The 20,196-nt window shown below is 36.5% G+C and overlaps 1 long non-coding RNA gene across 3 annotated transcripts; it reads left to right on the top strand.

Annotated features, from left to right (window-relative positions):
* Window positions 1–961: 961 nt before the first annotated feature.
* Window positions 962–2,270, top strand: LOC106417746. 3 transcript variants are annotated; one of them, XR_007323364.1, is made up of 3 exons: window positions 962–996; window positions 1,139–1,191; window positions 1,319–2,270. It is a non-coding gene; the product is annotated as an uncharacterized LOC106417746 (long non-coding RNA). The 3 variants fall into 3 exon arrangements; XR_007323363.1 differs by having other exon boundaries at window positions 966–996; window positions 1,144–1,191; window positions 1,273–2,270; XR_001283424.3 differs by having other exon boundaries at window positions 967–996; window positions 1,273–2,270.
* Window positions 2,271–20,196: the final 17,926 nt, after the last annotated feature.

Raw genomic sequence — 20,196 nt, 5'->3', positions numbered from 1 at the left:
TGAGTTTCTTCATATTATCTGAAACGGTCCGATTTAAGGCTTTCATGTTAAATCTCATTGATCCAGTCCCTCACGATGAGTTCTGCGAGACGGTGTGTGTTAGGTATAAGTATGTGAACATAAGGGCGATCAAGCTTCCATGCGTTCATGATATTTTGAGATGCAATCAACTCAAGCTTTAAACCAGGTCTTCGTGGCTTCATCAAAACATGAGTAACTCTTTCATCCTCATCTCTCATCTGCAATTTTTTATTGATTTGATATACAATGAAAATTTTCTTGCTGCAGATCTAAGAAGGCTCCGTACAATTATTTTGAGGGTCCCAGTTTCAATCCCTAATACCGTTTAAGAATCAGTTGACTGGAAGCGGCAGTACCTAAAGTCTAGGTAGATCGAGTTTCCAAGTTTTGCTTTCATACTACTCTGACTACTTTATGAAATCTGATGAAGTTCTTCAAAAGGAAACTAACGTTAATTCTTTGAACAAATTGTTTTTTGAGGTTTTGTTTTAAGCCTTCTTCTCTGACCATTTTATGAAAATCTGATGTTATCACTTACAAGGTTTTGAGAAATTAACAGAGTCTTGGGATGGAATTGAATTAAAAGAGGGTGAACAACTTCAAACATGCAAGGCAGAACAAACCACTTTGGCCTCGAAATTACCTTTTTCCCAACTTATTATCCACTGCAAAAAAACCACTGGAAATGTAAAGCGTCAATTATAGAGAAAGTTAGCCTTATTTTCAATTGAATTGCTTATAGATTCAGAACTAACCTGTAGGAAATGTCGGTGATGGATTGTTTATAGATTCTATATCAGATTGATTAATGGGCTAACAGGGTTTAATGATGGCAAGAATTTTCATATAATATTGTAGGAAATGTTTTCTCACAGATTAATTGTTTTCTGGTCTGGTCAGGTCAACAAGATTTAGTTTCCTAAAGTTTCTGGTGTTGTTCCTGTCATCCTGATGTGATAACTTCTAATTGTTCTGGTAAGTGGCTACTGGTAATCCGAGGAGACCAATAAACCTATGTTTATTCTTGATATAATGATTGTTTTGCCTGATGTTGCCACTTACAATACGATCATATGTGATTATTAACACGATATTAATCGATGGTACTTGCAAACAGAGCAGTGTTGGCAAGGGGATAAAGCTTTAAGATTAAATGAGTGCATTGTTAAGGTATCAAGATTTTTTTTTAAAGTTAACTTTCCAGAACGTTTACAATTTTCAGGTTTATTAATGTTGTTGTTTTTATTGTAGGCTCCCTTATCTCAGTAAATTCATCGCTCAAAAGATTGCGTTGCAGGTTAGATCATTCCGAGAATTTCAAGAGCTTCACTTGGAAGAACGTCTTCAACTCCTCCGGGGGTTGCTGGTTTGTCGGAGAGCAATGTTGTAGACATCGAGAAGGTGTATAAAAATCATACCTTCTTTGAAAGTAGGAGTCACGTGCAAAACAGAAGGTGATAGTTCAAGCTTGGATCACTCTAAAACTTTTCAATTGACTCTTAGGCGCTATTCCTCCCTCTCCTTACCACAAAGAGAAAGGCTTATGGGCTCTTCTTGCGGATTCAAACAATGTATGGCTCTTTCAAAAGGTTAGTTTCATGGATGGAGCTGAAGCTATACTCGTCTTCAACTGATGTTTGTTAGACATTGAAAAGTTTAGGAGCAAACGTCGAGGCAAAGAACAATGAAGTTAGAGAAGGTTAAAAGCCGATCAAGATTGGAAACGGGGAAACGCTAAAAAACTTGCAGAAGATACTAATAATTTGACTTGCTTATGAGTTTGGCGTAAGAGATGGTTGGATCAGTTGTGATCAAAAGACATTACTTAAAGTTGAGGTTTTGAAAAGAACCAGTGATTTGGAGGGTGAGGTTACAGAAGAAGGCATGGAGGAGGAAGAAGAAAATGAGAATGAAGAGAATTATGAAAGCAAATATAGTGAGGAAGAGGAAGATAAGAAGAAAGGATCAAAGAGAGTAAAAAAGATGGGATCAGATGAAGATTGAAAAACAAAAAGGCGTCAAACCTGCACTGTGTAGGTTTTTGCCTCCAAAATTTACAGTGATACTCAATGACTTTAGCCTGTTATTTGTTCTTCCGCTGATTTCGTAGACGTTTTGGATTTTGATGGTTTTGGACTTTTGTTAACTCTTTAATTTATGTCTTGATCCAACTCTTCTAAGCTTTACTGTAAAATTATGCTTCCTGTTTCGGTTATTTACCTGGCTTTGGATGTGTTTTAAAGGTTTTACTGGGTACAGAGGCTGTTATGAGAACTTATGGTTTTGTCGCTGTTTATCAAATACACAAGATCTAGAAATAATATAATTTGGTAAGGTGAACATAACCCTTATACAAGCAACTATACAATAGAGAAAAAAATATAACAAAAATGAAACAGATCCACATTTGCGCGGTTGAAATATGTGAAGAAAAAAACACCTACTTTCACATATTATTGAACATCAAAAACGAAAAATATGTTGGTGACGAGTCACGAGCAAAAAAAAAAATTGATAACAAACATAAATTCCAATATATTTAAAGATTTAATAACCTATGTTAGTTAACCATCTAATCTAATACTCTTTCCATTTCAAAAATATATATGGTTTAGAACTTTTACCAGTATTAAGAAAACAGACGAAATTTTGATTATCAATAGATTAATTTCTAAACTAACTATTCTTCGTAACTTTTAATCAATAAAATTTTAATAAAAACATTTATATTTTTTGAAATTTACAATTAACCATTTAGTAATGAATTGAAAATGTAAAAAAAAAAAAATTTAAACCATTTTTTTTCTATAATGTGGATTTTCGATACAGAAGGAAGTATAATATATGTTAGCTAAATATCATAATATTTGTACTATTAAGTTAAATTAAAAACAATTTGTAGAAATTAAATAATTTTCATCTTTTGTAAGTAATTTTATAATATAATCAAATATTAATTATAAAATGAAGGCGTCACGTTAGCAAGAGCATTCTGGATGCGAATGTAAATTGTGAATGATGTACTTGTGATGATATAACTGTATTATTATTATTTTTTAAACAAAAACTTAGGTCGAAATGGAATCTTCATAGTAAAGTAGCCAAATGTGCATGTTAAATATTTAAAGAGGTAACTGTAGAAGTTTTATGTTATAAAGTATACAGAGATGATAGTATATAAAAGTTCACAAAGAACTTAATAATTTACTTTGGCGCTGCACACGTAGAAGTTTCAAGATGGACCGCTGTCCAGGATACTCTTTAAACATACGATTAAATTTTAACCAATGCGTTTTTCTTTACTTTTTTTAATTGTAACATAGAGAATTTAAAATATCCTAAAACCGTTCAATTCATTTCAGATCGATGACTGTAAAAGTCAGTGTATGAGAGATTAAATAAGAAAATCTTTACTTATTCTATACAAGAATTAATATTAGGAAAACAAACAAACAAATTTGACATTGAAACAAAACCGCAATAAGGACTAATACATCTTCACATATGCAAACAACAATTGTGGTAAAGATAACTATATCTATGCCATAATTTTGCTATGAACATGAGAATATGAAGAATCCATGAAATTTATGTATTGTCATGAACGGCAAACCGACATGTCTCGAGCTGACAAATGCTGGAGATAGATTAAATGTTCTTTACGTGGCGTCTCTATATTGAAAAGAAATGTTATAGAACTAATATGATCTTTATAATTTTGAGTGTCAATGTTTTCTTATTTTGATTAACTTTGCTTTATTACCTTCTTCGGATTCAATATAACATTCTACTTTTAATAAAAAAATGCAACTTCAAATAATCACCACTTCCACTCCTTTAGCATGTCGAAAGATTATGATTTCAACATAAAGAGTAATTATTCTTATAACATACACAAAATAGTTATCCACAACCCAATCATTCCGAACCCGAAATATTACAAACCACAATGCACCGAATATGAGATCAAATTTTTGTAAAAGAAAACAACATAAAAACCATTTAAAGCCCTCATAAACATATCAGTGCCACAACTCTTAAACAACTATTGTAAACAAGCAAAATATATCTTATCGTATTTAATCCTTCCTCACGTAAAATTTTCTAACAACAAAAATCATTATCATATCTATCACTTACATATGCAAACCTAAAACATAAACCATAAAATCATACAAAAATGATAATCTAGATCGCAAGTAAAGTATATCCCGTCCGTAGGACGGACCGACCCTAATATATATATATAGGTCGAATCCACGAACATCCAAACTCGAAAGTATTTTCTTGTCTGTCTAAAAAACTCAAAAATCCCTTTATTTATCATCTGAAAGATTTTGATATTAGCTTTATTAATGCATTCCATAGTGTCTATATTAGATCTATGTATTTATATTCGGTATTGTTACAGTGGTTTATTTTTGTGTTGCATTATGTATTGAAAATTGATGTTTAATATAAATTATCGTTTTGCTATCAGCTTATTTTTTTGGTCATCAACTATCAGCTATCAGCTATCAGCTATGCAATATATTTTCATTGAGTTTATGAAAGAATTATCAAATAAACAAGAACAATTCTTTTTTTTTTGATAAAATATACAAGAACAATTCATTTTAAGAAAATATAAATTTGATATACATATCAAACTATATACATATATTAAACTTTAATCAAGAATCCTCTCTCTTTCTCTAGAGAGAGAAATCTTTCTCCCATGTTCCCGATCAAAATCTTTCACAGGGGAGGAGATTCTGTTTTGTTTTTGTTTTCGATCTTTGGATCGATTGTAGTTTCGCTATGGCGATTATCTCTTTCGCATAGGCAATTTTTTGTTTCGTTTTGACGATTTTGTTGTGAGTTTCAAATCAAATCGAATTTGTTCTTCATGTTCTTCTTTTGATTCTGATTTGGTTTTATTCAATAAAATCTGGTTCTTTTCCAGATCAGTTTTGCTCCCTTTCTCTGTGCTCACTATTATTCCGCTAAATCCAGGAAACCTTTTATTTGTATCTGCTGGCTAAGCTTTGTTTCTTCATCATAACAGGAATCAATCTTTGCTCTCTATTGTTGGTGAAGTCTCCTGTAAGGTAAAGAAAGGAGATGATTGATGAAGCAGTGAGGAGTTGGCGCGGATTTAGATTAGTCAGAGTCTTATTGAAGGCGTTCCGGAAAGATCTTGTTGCTGTCTATTTTGAAGCTTTCATGGGATTCACATCTGGCGATATGAAGAAGAGTTTCGTTGGATTTGCGGCGATTTAGAGATGCTTGGAACAAGCAAGCGAATCAAACTAAGCGGCGAAGAGGAACGGTGGTTCTCGGACCGACATGTAGCCGACGGTGGCACCAGATTACTCTTCTCGAATCCAGAAAATTCGAAGTGTAATTAGCCAACACGTGTGCAACATGCATGATACTTGATCTGTCGGGTTGGGTTTGTAAAAAAGGGTTGGACTTTGTTTGGGCTTCACGATTTTGTTGTGGATTAAGTTTGATTTGCTTGTAAATCGGCCCATGGCCTGTTAAGCTTTATAAAAGCAATCATTGACAAAAAAAAAAAGACTTTAATTAAATTGAGATAAAACCGAGAGAGGAGAATCACTTGGGTGAATATATTGGTATATATATTTGAGAAAATTAAGCTATTTTTAAATTCGAGATATCGCTGAAGAAGATTGGTAAACTATGTATAATTGTTAAGAAAGAATAATTGATAGGTCGAATCCGAAAACTAAAAATTGATTGTTATTTTTCTGAGATATAGAATTAATACATAACGATTCAACCGTTCCGTTGTGAAATGTCACAAAAATTAAAATGAATAACAAAATAACTCCTGAGTACATCTACATCTTTTAAAGCAAAATGTCCACTGTCTTTTTATGAAAACAATATACATTGGTGTTGGATGATTAAAACATTTATGTTAATTAGTTTTTGGAGATGAGAAAACTTGTTCTCTGTAATGAAACAAGGGTAGCATAAAGTTTAAGGAACAGGTGGTGTGATGTTTATTTGCTCATTTAGCTTGATATCTTTTTGGTTTTAGGAACGACTTTGTATTTTTTCGTACAATCTCTTATAAGGTAATCTCTATACATAACGGTTGGTATAAACATTATCATTATTTGAAGGAACAATATGCTATGGTACTATGAATCCTAGACTTTCCAAATTTATCAATTCTTTGAATCCTAGACTTTCCAAATTTATCAATTCTCTATACATAACGGTTGGTACAATCTCTTTCTTTTTAGTTTGCATTTACTATGAATCCTAGACTTTCCAAATTTATCAATTCTTTGAATCTTCTATCACTAGATTAGTAACGCGATTTATTATGAGGCACTATGGTTTTGAGCAGATTCATATGAGTCCTGTTCGTTTGGTTGCCGCAGGTTTCGGCGTCAGCGGCAGCGGCAGCGTCAGCGGCATCGTCAGCGGCGGCGGCAGCGTCAATGAAGACAGTTGTTGTTCGTTTCGCAGACGCTGACGCTGCCGCATACTATATCGCGACCGCAGATTTTATCGGCGTCAGCCGCAGGACGTGGCATTCGGACGCGGCGTCAGACGCAGTTTCCTGCGTCAACGAAACGAACAAGGGTTGACGCAGAATGTTGACGCTGCCCTATGGTGATCTTTTCCTTTGTTGATATGTCTATACACTTGAAAACCTAATATTGTTCTCAAAGGAATTAGAAACGACTCTTTGTGAATAACTAAATATGAATTTGTAGATTCTGATATACCTTTCAATTAATTTAACAACCCTGATTTATGTTTCTTATTTTTATGTAGAAATGTTGCTAAAGGAATAGCATATATGTAATCCATATGTGCTGGTATCCAAGGGACAAATATAATTGATGAGAGATACACTAACCACAAAGGTTGAATACTTGACATTTTCTTTGGGTGGCGGGCACCTAAGCAGATATTCAAAAAATTGAAAATTAAAAAAAAAAATTGATGTATACCATTCAGGACTAATCATCTAAGATACTCCGTAATGAAACAAGAATAACATAAATTTAAGAAGGTTTTTGCGAATATTTAGCTTACTACCTTTTTGGTTATAAGATCTGTGACACCAGTAACTTTCAAAATAAAATAATTAATAATATCTGAAATCTTCATTTATAAATATTTGAAAGTAAACGTACACGTTGGAATTCCACTAAATAAAATAAACGTATGAAATATAAATAACATAAACGATAGATAGAAGTTCAAAAGCCCAAAAGCGATAAAACGATAAAAATGATAGAAGTCCAAAGCCCGATAGTAGTAAAAACCCAAAATCCTAAAAGTAACGGTCCGATATAATCACTCCTGCTCATCGGTCTCACCTGAAAGGGGAAAAAAGGAGGAGTGAGCGACAGGGGAATCGTCCAGTGAGGTATGTGATGCTAAACCGCAAACCACTGACTCAGTTCATAGCACTACAACTATGTATGCCTACCTCTAGTATGAGACAATTGCGGTGCCAATTACAACACAAAGAACAATCAATATATGTCTAGTGGACTAGACATGCTACAACCAATGCGATGACAGCATACCGCATTTCCTCATAAGGATATAAATGTATATAACTCTATAAGCGTCGTAAGTACAGTAGTCCACTCTGTACCCCTGTAACCTCCACAAACAAGCGGCCTAGTACAAACGTCTCTGTACCCCGCTAAACACGCGGCCTAGTACATACATCTGCGTACCCCGCGATCTCTCAAACAGACGGCCTAGTACAAACGTCTTTGTACCCCGCAAATCCCGCGGCCTAGTGCAGACACCTCTGCACCCCGAAAATCCGGCGGCCTAGTGCAGACACCTCTGCAGCCCGCAATCTCAACACATGGACTCATATATATACATATATATATATATAAGAGTTCTTAACATCAATCATTTCAATCAATCGTTGAATCCTCTATTATCATATTTCCGGTTTAACAAACAATAACAATAATAAACAAACAAAACTCTCAAACAGACTCGATTCACATAGATGGATCATGTCTTGAAACTAGACTTTCCATAACGGTAGTACTAAACTAGTTCGGGATTTAATCGGAGTAGCCTTCACCTTAGCAATAACTCCATCTGCTCAAATGGACTACAAATCTGAAATCATATCTAAATTTCGAGTCAGAATGCCTTTCGAACGGTTTAAAACGGGTCCGTCGAAGTCTGCGGAAAAGTCAACTCGCTGGTCAAATGTCAATCCGGTTAACCCTTGACAAGAAATCAATTTTACTTAACCGACCTGTATACCCTAACCAAACCGAAATCAATTTAAACCGGTCAAACCAGTCAAACCAATGGTTAATCGAGTCAACCGAGTTGACTCGTTGAGTTGACTCACCGAGTCACGGCGGTCCGGCGGCGTTCCCACGGCGAAGCGGTGGTCTGGCGGCTGTCCGGTGGCGGCGAAGCGGTGGTCCGGCGGCGGAGACGATTCCCGGCGGCTGCGCGTGGCCGTCGCGCGAGCGGAGGCAAAACTTTGAACAGAGCGTGCGGCTTCGTCCGAGCTTCGATTGCGGCGAGGTTGGTGTCTACGGCTTCGTCTTGATGAGAGGAACACGGTGGTATCTTTGTATGCGCGAGATTCTCAACGTTTAGGGATATATGGCCGATTTACTGAACGGTCCGAAACTGAAGCTAAAGGCAAGCGGTTTTCCGGTGGTTAGCTTCTTTGGCGAACGGTGGTGACGAGATTGGCGTGACCTCGAGGTGTGGTGGGTCCGGGGAAGACTTCTGTTCGCTCAGCTCTCACAAACATCTCCATTTCTCTCTTCTTAAACTCTCTTTCTTTCTTTTTTCTTCTCTCTAATTTCTAACTTCTGATTTTTATTCTTGCAGGTAGAGAAAACAATGTGGAAGTGAGTATTTATAGACAAATCAGTTGGCCTTGGATATGTGCATGGTCCTTAGCAGGCTAACAAATTCCAAAGCCAAAATTCGGGTCGTTACAATTCTCCCACACTAATAAGGAATCCCCGAATTCAAGTCAGGAGCTGACATGTCCAATGTCATCGTAACAAAACCCCGAATACTAATCTTCGCTCGGTCTCTTAGGTCTCCTCCTGAATCCTATCACTCTTCCAACTAACTCAGACAACGGTCGACATTCTCTGAACTTCTTTCACTTGGTGATCCAAAATCTCCACTAGCCGACAAGGTGCATATAATCCCTCTGCGGTCATTTGACGTCTGCTGCAAAATAAACTTTGGCTTCCCTCAACCTTTTCAACGCTGACACATAGAACACGTCGTGGAAATCTGATACACTGCTGATAAAACAACTGCAAGCAACTGTTCCAATCCACTCTACCAAAGGATATAATCCAATGTACCTCAGTTTAAGTTGCTTTAGCTTCTGAGTCTTAGATCCTCCCTGAAATGTCCTTATTTTCAGGTATACTAGATCACCCATATGTAACTCCAAATCCTTGCGGCGCTTAACTGCATAACTCCTCTGACGGTTATGGGTTTCCTAAAGCCAATCTTTGAGCATGTCCATTTGCTCTACCGTCTCTCGAACCATTACTAGTTCTAACTCATGTCGCTCCCCCACTTTGGTCTAACAAAGTGGTATACGATAAGGCCTACCATGAAGAGCCTCATATGGTGCCATCTTAATGTTCGAGTGATAACTGTTGTTGTAGGAAAACTCGACTAGAGGTAGATACTTCACCCAACTTCCTTCCCAATCTAAGACACAAGCCCGGAGCATATCCTCCAAAGTCTGAACAGTCCTCTCTGACTGACCATCTGTCTGCGGGTGATAAGTCGTGCTCATATGGACCTTTGTCCCAAGTGCTTTCTGAAAGGCTCTCCAAAACTCAGACGTGAAATTTACATTCCGATCCGATACAATGCTCACGGGAACTCCGTGCAATCTCACAATCTCGCTAATGTAGATCTACGCCAACTGATCAGCTCCGTCCGTTTTCTTAATTGCCAAGAAGTAGGCTGACTTGGTGAATCTATCCACGATCACCCATATCGCATTCTTTCCTTCTGAAGTGGTCGGTAACCCTGATAAAAATTCCATAGTCACAATGTCCCATTTCCATTCCGACATTGGCAGGTTTTGCAATAACCCGTTAGGTATCTGATGCTCGGCCTTAACCAACTGACATGTCTGACACTGTGATACAAAAGTAGCAACATATTTCTTCATACCAGGCCAATGGTAGTAACGCTTCAGATCTATGTACATCTTGGTATTCCCCGGATGAATAGAAGAACTAGAGTGGTGTGCCTGCTGCTAGATTTCTTTTCTCAACAACTCAACATTTGGCACACAGACCCGGTTCCGATACATGAACATCCTGCTCGAAGCTGTATGATATCCAACACTCTCGATCTCGTTTTGCTTACACAAAGCCTCATCAGCATGCTGAGCTTTGCGTATTCTACACAACAAATCTGCCTTCTCTACAGCCTCGAGGCCAGCTGACTCTCCGTCTACAGTAGTAGCACACAATCTGAGACTAGCAATATCCCAGTAAGCTCATGAACCTCCTTGGCTCCCGAAACATCGCTCCTATGTCTACCCAAAACATTTGACACCTGGTTGTCCTTACCAGATGGTATGCGATATCCAAACTGTGGCCTGCTACAAACTCAAGTCAACAGCACTGTCCAAGTACAGGTTTTAATGAATGAAAATAAGTTTCAGATTCTAATGATCCCAGAGAATCCGAACTTCTTTCCCGTACAATTACGATTTCCAAAACTATAACTCAAATACCACTGCAGCCACTCCAAATAATGAATAGGGTAGTGGGTCTCGTGAGATCTCAACTGACGCGATACATATGCAATGACCAGATCCTAATGCATCAATACACAATCCGCAACCGCTCATCATGCTCCCTATACTCCAAAAATAAATCAAAAGGGTCATCGATGAGTACAATCGCGCACTTGTCCAAGTTTTCACGAAAGACATCATTCATAAGATTCATGAATGCTATCGGTGCATTCGTCGACCCAAATGGTTTCACTACAAACTCACAATATCCATAACGTATACGGAAACCCACATTCCGTACATATTCCTCATCTATAGAAATCTGATTATATCTTGATGCTAAGACAACCTTTGAGAACCATGACCCTCCCCATGCAGCTAATCCAACATTTCATGAATACGATGGTTACCATGTTCAAGTCCATGTAGTCGATACAAAGCCTGAAACTCCCATCTTTCTTCTTTACAAACAATGATGATGTTTCCCACAGTGAAGTACTTGTCTGATGAATCTTCAATATGCTCTTTCAGCTCGGCCATCTCTACTGGCGCTAATTGGTATGGAGCTCGTGAAACTGGTGCTGCTCCTGGCTCCACCTCTATCGCAAGAGCGCCTCATGTGTCTGGTGTTGGCCATTCCAAAGGCCACAAATACATCCTCATATTCTGCAATAACCGAAAGAGCATGCAGCTCATGCTGTCCACCATTCTTAACCATTGAAGTGGTCCCCATAAATCCCACTGCTCCAATGTCCAATAACTCCTCAGTATGTAGCATGTATGCAAATAAAATCTACTCTGCTCCAGAAATATGAACTCTTGCCCTCCGGCAATCCAACACTACTCGATGTCGTGACAACCAGTCCATCCCAAGAATGATATCGCAAAACTCAACTCCATCTCTGCTGAGTCTCTGAACAAATCGGCACTCCAAGTATAACTGGTACGTCGCGATGAATATAAATAGCTCCCAACGTTTCTATGTCAGCTGTCCGAACTGACACATCTTCTGAAACGATCATTCCAGCCATAAAACTGGCAAACATACCAAGCGTAACTCCAATATCAACACAACAAAATATGTCGCACCCCCAATCCAAAAGCAATCCCCACGAGTTTACAAACTAACCATGCCTCCAAGGCAGTCAATATACTCATCAACACGAATAACACAAGCCAACTCATGGCTCACATCTCATACCACATAATCTCCAGTAACAAAAACTCGTGGAGCGATGGTTTAAAGTTTGGGTGGTGGCAACAACGTCACATATCCACATGCGGACAATCTCCGAACACAACCGGCAAAACTGATAAACACTTGAACAATCTGTCAAACAGTGACGTCATCATCCATCTGTCTAACATCTGGCAAGAATCCTGTTAGCTAGAGAACGGATGATGATGAGTAACTCATCATCAATAAAAAGACAATTGGATTAGAAGTTACTGAACGGAAATGTGCTGTATTTTTCTTTCTTTTAAAACTCCCAAATTCCCAAATTTGAAAATCTTTTAAAATCGGTTAAACCGAGTTAAAACCGAGTCAAAGCCAAATCAAAACCACGTCCCAACAAATCGCCATCCCGGGACGGAACCCTGCTCTGATACCAAAATTGTGACACCCGTCACTTTCGAAATAAAATAATTAATAATAATATATGAAATATCCATTTATAAATATTTGAAAGTCAACGTACACGCTGGAATTTTAGTAAATAAAATAAATGTCTGAAATATAAATAACATAAACGATAGATAGAAGCCTAAAGGCCCAAAAGAAATAAAACGATAAAAGTGATAGAAGTCCAAAGCCAGATAGTAGTAAAAACCCAAAAGCCCAAAAGCACCGGTCCGATGTAATCACTCCTGCTCATCGGTCTCACCTAAAAGGGGAAAGAAGGAGGGGTGAGCGACAGGGGAATCGCCCAGTGAGGTATGAGATGCTAAACCGCAAACCACTTACTCAGTTCATAGCACTACAACTATGTAGGCCTAGCTCTAGCATGAGACAATCACGGTGCCTATTACATGGTATCACTCAAATTACCCTAAAGAGTGAATTTACTCTCTCAAATAAGAGGTTCAATTGCAGTACTTAGGGATCGAATCCACAGGGAGCTAGAGAACCTAATAAATCTAATGGGATTTGTTAAGTAGGATGGTTTAATGATTAAAATATAAATTTGCAGTTTTGTTGAGCAAGTAATTGCTCAATTGATTGGTTGAGGTTTTGATGCTTAAAAGGAAATAGTTAGACTTAGGGTTTTTATTCAGGAAACTTGGAATTATAATCCTACAGATGCCTAATGAGTTGCATGCATGATAATGTAGAGCTAAACTACTAAATAACAAGTCAATCAGCTCTCGCGTTTCTGGACTTGTTTATTAACTAGATCTAATGACCCAAACAAGCGTGTTCAATCAGTAGAAAATGTCGATCGATTATCCTATAGGGATATCGATCGATACACCTTTCACTCCGTCGATCGATTATCCAATTTGGATATCGATCGACGCGCTTCTAGTTAAGCTTTATGTGCGGGTTGAATGATACTCACTAAGCTCACTAGATCAGCTATCGCCTTACTCTAGCAAGAATCTTAGCTCAATTAGAATTGTTTCAGTATGAGAATGAAGCTATCGCTTTTATCTAACAATCCTAGGGCAAGTTCTAGGTAGCTAATCTAGAATTAGGCATTAATGACAATCCTAATGATTATTATCACAACTCAGCAATCTATAGTTGGGGCTAATCCCTCATAACCTATTTAAACCCTAAAATCTAACAATGGAACTACTAAGACATGGCAAAGCAATTAGGTAAGAAAACTTCATTAGAATAGTAAATAGATATCAGTGGAGTTCCAATCACAAATATAATTTTGGATCTTCTCTCCAATCTATCAAAATCCTAAAAACCTTTTTCTGATAATAGTAAAACTAGAAAAACAAGAAATAACATTTTGCCTCTAACATGGTGGCAAAGCTTATATAATTAGGTTAAAACTCGTCAAGGGTAATCTTGTAAATTGGTGAAGACTTGGGCTTCAAGTCGGCTGTGACCAAACGGGCTTTATGCGCGCTTCGTTGTCGATCGATGTTCTGATGTGAACATCGATCGATATTCGTTCCTCAATATCGACCGATGGTCGAGCTCCACGGTCATCTCGGGTGCTTACTCCAAATATCTCCAAAATGCTCCAAAATCATCACTTATCTCCAAATCACTCTTGATCTTACAAATATAATAAATAGACTCTATAATATAATAATTAGTAGTAAAAATACCTATAAACCATGGGTGAAAGTGGATCAAATCCATGGTCCATCATTACACCACACAGAACAATCAATATATGTCTAGTGGACTAGACATGCTACAACCAATGCGATGATAGCATACCGCATTTCCTCATAAGTGTTGCAGGCTAGGAAGCTGGGTCGATGAGATGGATGGGCGATGGGGCAATCTTATCGGTAAGGATGAAGACCGGATGGATAGACGGTGAAGATGTCCGACTTGCTGTTCCTTTTAATCCAATCTAACCTGGAAACAATGAAGAACAATGAGTTTATGAATAATTAAAATAAGAACATGAGCTAAATAGATAAAGGGATGGAATGGTTTATGGATAGATGATTGATGATGGAAGATGGATCGATGATGTTGGATAGGTGATGATTGACTCTCTCAATCCGTGGGTTTGATTGAATCTCTCAATCTGGAATAACACTGGCTGTTGAATCACACAAACAACGTATGCTAGATGAATCAATAGAACACAAGAATCACTCAAGTATCATAAGGACAGATTTCTATTCAAAGACTCTCTTTGATAAAAATAAACAAACTGAATATTATTTCTTAAGGATTGAAAGGTGATTTACAAATGAGATCCTAAGAGAGCTTATATAATGCTCAGACAACTAAAGCCAACAGTCATAATGTAAAAAGAAAGGAAACAAATCAAATGAGAAACAAAATCGGAAACTAGCCGTTGGAGCCTTTTATGAGATTTTGGCTCCAAGTGAGAAACTTGATTCTTCTTGTACTTAGACGGTTTTAGGGGATAAGAGAGCTTCCTGAGAACCTTCTTTATTGTCTGGAATGTGCTGAGGTCGTGCTTCAATTGATAGGAAAAGAGCTGTTGGAGCTTTATTGCCAGATGCTCCAAATAAGGCAAGTGTGGCCATAAATAGATCCTCCTGATCATGTGGGCTTTGGTGCATGGTAAGAACTCTTCTACTCCTCCTGAATCACTGGATATACTTCTCAGATGCTTATAAACCTCTCCTGGTCGCCATTGTTTGGTTTGACTAAGATTGAACCGGTGAGATTCCAAATTAGACAATTGAAGAACTGGTTTGACCGGTTTAGGGAATTGGGCCATAACTCCATATTTCCGTGGACTTTTCTCCTCATTCTTGGCTTTTTGAAAACTTAAGAGATCCATATTGAATTCCATGAGTTTTTTTGGGTCGGAATGCTTTTTCATTGGGCTTGAAACATCTTCTAAACTCGGATACTCGCAGATGGATAGGCTGTAGAACCTCCGATTTGTAAAATTCGTATCTTCCGCGTCCGAGTATCTTTGGAGATGCTTCCAGTTGGGGTTAACTCCAAGTTGAGTGTAGAATGCATGAAAATTGTTTTCATTGCAAAATTCCTCTTTTTTGCGGAGATACGCCATTTTGACTGAACACATATCCTGGTTGGTCCTTCGGTTGGCTGAATAGTACATCCGGTTGGACCCTGGTTCAGGTGAGGTTTCTGTGCCTATATCAATAAGGATATAAATATATATAACTCGATAAGCGTCGAAAGTACAGTAGTCCACTCTGTACCCCGCTAAACACACGGCCTAGTACATATATCTCCGTACCCCGCGATCTCTCAAACACACTGCCTAGTACAAAAGTCTTTGTACCCCGCAAATCCCGCGGCCTAGTGCGACACCTCTGCACCCCGCAAATCCCGCAGCCTAGTGCAGACACTTCTGCACCCTGCAATCTCAACACATGGACTCACATATATACATATATATATATATATATATATAACAGTTTTTAACATCAATCATTTCAATCAATCGTTGAATCCTCTATTATCCTATTTCCGGTTTAACAATCAATAACAATAATAAACAAACAAAACTCTCAAACAGACTCGATTCACAGAGACGGGTCATGTTTCGAAACTAGACTTTCCATAACGGTAGTACTAAACTAGTTCAGGATTTAATCGGAGTAGCCCTCACCTTAGCAATGAAGAGAAGTGGTATCTATGAACTCCATCTGCTCAAATGGACTCCGAATCTGAAATCAGATCTAAATTTCGAGTTAGAACGCCTTTCGAACGGTTTAAAACGGGTCTGGTCGAAGTCTGCGGAAAAGTCAACTCGCTGGTCAAAGGTCAATCCGGTCAACCCTTAACCAGAAATCAATTTGACTTAACCGACCAGTTTACCCTAACCGAACCGAAATCATTTTAAACTGGTCAAACCAGTCAAACCAATGATTAACCGAGTCAACCGAGTTGACTCGCTGAGTTGACTCACCGAGTCACCGGCGAGTCATGGCGGTCCAGCGACGGCGAAGCGGTGGTCTGGCAGCGGTCCGGCGACGATCCGGCGGCGGAGGACGGCGACGAAAGCGGCGGAGACGATTCCCGGCGGCTGCGCGTGGCCGTCACGCATGCGGAGGCGAAACTTTGAACAGAGCGTGCGGCTTCGTCCGAGCTCCGAATTCGGCGAGGTTGGTGTCTACGGCTTTGTCTTGACGAGAGGAACACAGTAGTGTCTTTTCATGCGCGAGATTCTCAACCTTTAGGGAGTTATGGCCAATTTACTGAACGGTCCGAAACTGAAGCTAAAAGCAAGCGGTTTTCCGGTGGTTAGCTTCTTTGGCGAACGGTGGTGACGAGATTGGCGTGACCTCAAGGTGTGGTGGGTCCGGGGAAGACTTCTGTTCGCTCAGCTCTCACAAACATCTTCCATTTCTCTCTTCTTAAACTCTTTCTCTTTCTTTTTTTCTTCTCTTTAACTTCTAACTTCTAATTTTTATTCTTGCAGATAGAGAAAACAATGTGGAAGTGAGTATTTATAGACAAATCAGTTAGCCTTGGATATGTGCATGGTCCTTAGCAGTCTAACATACTCCGAAGTCAAAATTCGGGTCGTTACAGGATCCACTTTGTGTTTTTTCTTACAATTGCTTACAAGATGTACAATCTTTGTACCATAGGTTGGTATCTAATTTATTGTATTTGAAAGAAAGGAATTCTATCCTCTTTTTTACACTTCTTTATGATTGTTATTTTTGAATCTCAATCCAAAAAAATTAAACTAATATATACAGTGACCACCTTATAACAATGTTGTATAACATGCATTATTTTCTTCTTCTTTTTTCCTTTTTAATTTAACAACGGATTATAGACTTGGCTTTCAAAAGTTATCAAATCTTTGGAAATTTAACTAATTCAAGACTCCGTTTATCGTTTTCAAGATTGGCCAATTAGGTTAATGATATCTAGCTCACATTTCATTGCAAGCTTGCAGTTCTTGAGCAATCGCCACCGCCAGTCTCAATAAATAATCTTCCAGAGATATTGTCGTCCTTCTATCTTTGATATAAGTTGATCCAGCACTCACCGTTAGATTGTGCAAAATGACTCATAGTGAGGTTGAACTCCTACCTAGCATGTCAATTTATCTTCGTGACTTGTAATTTTCTCAGTATGATAAACTCTTTGTTTTGTCTTTTGAAATGTAAATGTACCTTCAAAAGAGCGCCCCAAGAACATTGCTTTAAATCAGAAGAAAATGCTGGTTTGGAAAAAATCCAATCTTTGAGCTACATTTTGTTTGAACTTTAATCTACGTGCTGCTTATGAAGTAGATTCTTAGGAGATGGTATTTGTGTATCATTACATGTGTAAGATTGTGAAAATTTTCGCATATGCGGGCTCTATGTTTTACTTCCTCTGTTCTTAAAGATAGTATTTTCATACATAAAAAAAGTTGCATTCATATTTTTATGGAATTACCAATTTAATGTATCTTGCTGCGTGGAATATTTCTGTCAAAGTGTTTTTACTGCGGAAGGCATAATAAAGGTTTGGCTATATGATAATTACGTAGAGAGGAGAAACAATACAACATAAAAGGAGATAAGCATGAACATTACAGGCTATTAAAACATGGTAAGATTATTACATATGCATATATATAATTTTAGATTTATATGTTTTGTTTCTTTTGTGTTGAATACCAGGATTAAGACTAGTATCCTTTGGCTCAATGATGCCCAACCCCTGGGCTTGGACCGGTCTGTTTCACCGTGGCTAGCCACGAAATATATTGTACAGAGGACTCGACTGGTTTAAGGGAAGACATTGCGCTTCCATTATACACATGTGAGTCTCTTAACTGGGTCAAAGCTCCCGAACCATACTTGACCGGTCGTCCTTCACTGGCTAGTAACACCGATCCCACCATAATTATCAGCACAACGACCAACACTACGTAATCTGCTCGGTTCGTAGCCATCACCATGATATGATTTGTGTAGGAATAACAACAAATATACCAATTTCTATGTAGTTAATATGATGATAATGGTGAAGTTTAGCAAAGGGTTTAAGGGCATTTATAGTGTATAAGAAAGATGAGCTGCTATTGTGAGGGAAAAATATCAGTGGATGTATAATTTTTCTCTTTAGTTTTTGGACCTGTTGATTTGCCGCCACCTCCATAAGTTTCAACAATGGGAAATCATAATCACGTAAACTGAAGTACGTAACTAAAAGTAAAGATTGAGTTTGGCTACAAGAGAGATTTGACATTATGTAGTGACGTTGATAGTTATATAATCTGACTATATACATATTGGTTTAACATCGCCATAATGCACCTATCCGCAAAAGCTTTCACTATATTGCTCATGCCCGGTCTGGAGCATTGGCAAAAAAACTAACCGCTAAGGACATTCCGATTTTATACAACAAGTTTAGTTTTATATAAAGCACTATTAAAAATTTATATGAAGAATGTAGATATAAATTTGTACTAGGTGGTTGCCCGCGAATTCGCCGATACAAGTATGGAATAAAATAAATATTGTACATATAATTCAATAAATTTTGAATAATAATTATAAATATAAGAAAATTTTAAAGTTAAAATATTTTGAAAATCTAAAATTTTAATTTTATATTTTTAGAATCGTGAGATATAGTGATAATTCAATAATATTAATTTAAGTAGCTAAAATATTTATTTTAAATGATTTTGATCAAATGATTAACAAATACATGATCAAAGAAAATAAAATCTATTTTAAAAAATTGTATAATCATAGCAGTATCTTATCTATCACCTCATTAAACTTTAATATTTATAAACTATACAAATTTAAAACATTATATAATCATAGCATTATCTTATCGATTTTAAAATAATCATAGAATTATCTTATCTATCACTTCATTATTATAATGTTCGACCAATCAAACTATCAAATTAAAAAAAATTCTTAAAACTTACCTGTGATATAAATGTAAGCAAAAGTCACTTAAGTGACTTCTTGTTTAACATATAATTTTTATTTTTATAAATTATATGTATGCTTTTATAAAGAATTTTAAACTTCTGATAAGTTGATTTCACAAAATATGATAAATATTTTTGAGTTTTTCAAAAAACATTATTAATAATCTATAAAGAATTTGTAGGCTTTATAAGATTTTAATAGTTATTATAACATTATATACGAATATAATTCATTATGTAAAATATAAAATTGATGACAAAAAAAAATATTTTACTTATTTTATATAAAATATTTGGTCATTATATTATATAGTTTATAAATAATAAAAATAATTGATCAAACATTACTGATCTTTCCATAATTTCAACAGTTAGTTACCATAAGTTATAATATGCAATATTCTATAGATTATTTGGTAAGTGATATTAATTGATTATAAACTTACCATTAATTTTACATCTAATTAAAATAAATTAAAATTAAAAATCATCGACCAATCAAATTATAACAATTTTTTGAAACTTCACCAATGATCGACACATAAGCGAAACTCACTTAAGTAACTTCTCATTTAAATATATGAGGATTTTTATAAATTATATATATGCTTTTATAAAGAATTTTAAACTTCTGATAAGTTGATTTCACAAAATATGATAAATATTTTTGAGTTTTTCAAAAAACATTATTAATAATCTATAAAGCATTTGTAGGCTTTATAAGATTTTAATAGTTATTATAAAATTATATACGAATATAATTCATTATGTAAAATATAAAACTGATGGCAAAAAAACATATTTTAGTTATTTTATATAAAATATTTGGTAATTATATTATATAGTTTATAAATAATA

Source organism: Brassica napus, chromosome C5, assembly GCF_020379485.1.
Source record: "Brassica napus cultivar Da-Ae chromosome C5, Da-Ae, whole genome shotgun sequence".
In the NCBI taxonomy this organism is placed as follows: Eukaryota; Viridiplantae; Streptophyta; class Magnoliopsida; order Brassicales; family Brassicaceae; genus Brassica; species Brassica napus.
The sequence above is the reverse complement of the archived record's forward strand: the minus strand, read 5'-3'. Positions and strand labels throughout refer to the sequence as shown.